This window comes from Coturnix japonica, chromosome 20 (genome assembly GCF_001577835.2).
Source record: "Coturnix japonica isolate 7356 chromosome 20, Coturnix japonica 2.1, whole genome shotgun sequence".
NCBI classification, from domain to species: Eukaryota; Metazoa; Chordata; class Aves; order Galliformes; family Phasianidae; genus Coturnix; species Coturnix japonica.
This window is the reverse complement of record NC_029535.1, coordinates 1,629,913-1,630,703: the sequence shown is the minus strand read 5'-3', so window position 1 is coordinate 1,630,703 and position 791 is coordinate 1,629,913. Positions and strand designations below refer to the sequence as shown.

The 791-nt window shown below is 57.1% G+C and overlaps 1 protein-coding gene across 2 annotated transcripts in view; it reads left to right on the top strand.

Annotated features, from left to right (window-relative positions):
* Positions 1–628: 628 nt before the first annotated feature.
* Positions 629–791, top strand: part of RALY (RALY heterogeneous nuclear ribonucleoprotein) — a 93,771-nt gene continuing 93,608 nt past the window's right edge. Inside the window, exon 1 of one of the 2 annotated variants that reach the window (XM_015881353.2) lies at positions 629–750. The gene's annotated coding sequence lies outside the window, so the exon portion shown is untranslated. The remainder of the gene's footprint in view (positions 751–791) is intronic. The other variant, XM_015881356.2, reaches the window with a different exon arrangement.

Genomic DNA, 791 nt, shown 5'->3' with positions numbered 1-791 from the left:
AGTGCAGAAAAGTGTGTGTACTTTCCATTCCCTTCCAAAACCCCTGCATCGTTTGTCCTTAATGAATAATGAAAGATGCTTTTGTATTGCTTCCCACCCATCGTCTTTAAAGCGATCGTTAAGCAATAATAAATAAGACCTTAAAGAAAACAGGGTAGAGCCAGCTTAGAAGGAAATTGTCTGAGTGATGGGGAGCAGATCAGGGAGCAGGGCAGCTCAGTCTATCGTTTTCTGCTGTGAGGTGGGGGTCTCAGGGGAGATGGCCTCAATTTGCACCCGGCTGGGTGGGGGAACAGAACCCCAGTTCCAGGAGGGGTTGGGATGGATGAGGTGGTGGTGTCGCCAGGTCTGGAGTGTAGAACCTCATTGAGTCCGTGCTGTTGAGAAAGACCTTACAATACTTTGGCAAGAAAACATCTAATCACTGATAAATCTGTGAGCATGAGAAGCAGCCGAGCAGAGCACAGCCGGCTGAGAGGAGGAAGGAACGGGAAGCACCGACGGAGCCGCTCCCGGACTCCTCGGGCTCAGCCCGGGTCTGCGGGCGGAGCCGGGCTGCGCTGTCGGGCAGCGCAAGCAGCGCGCAAGACTCCGACGCGCAGCCGTGGATCGGCCGGCAGGAGCTGAGGGAGCGGCGGGGCGGGGCGGGCTCCGCTCCTCCTCTTCTTCCTCCTCCTCCTCCTCCGACGCGGGCAGTGCTGCTGCGCGTCCTGCCGGGCGTCCCGCTGGAGACGGGGGGTTTTGCTGCACGTGAGTTCGCTCTTTTTTTTTTCTTTCTTTCTTCCCCCCCC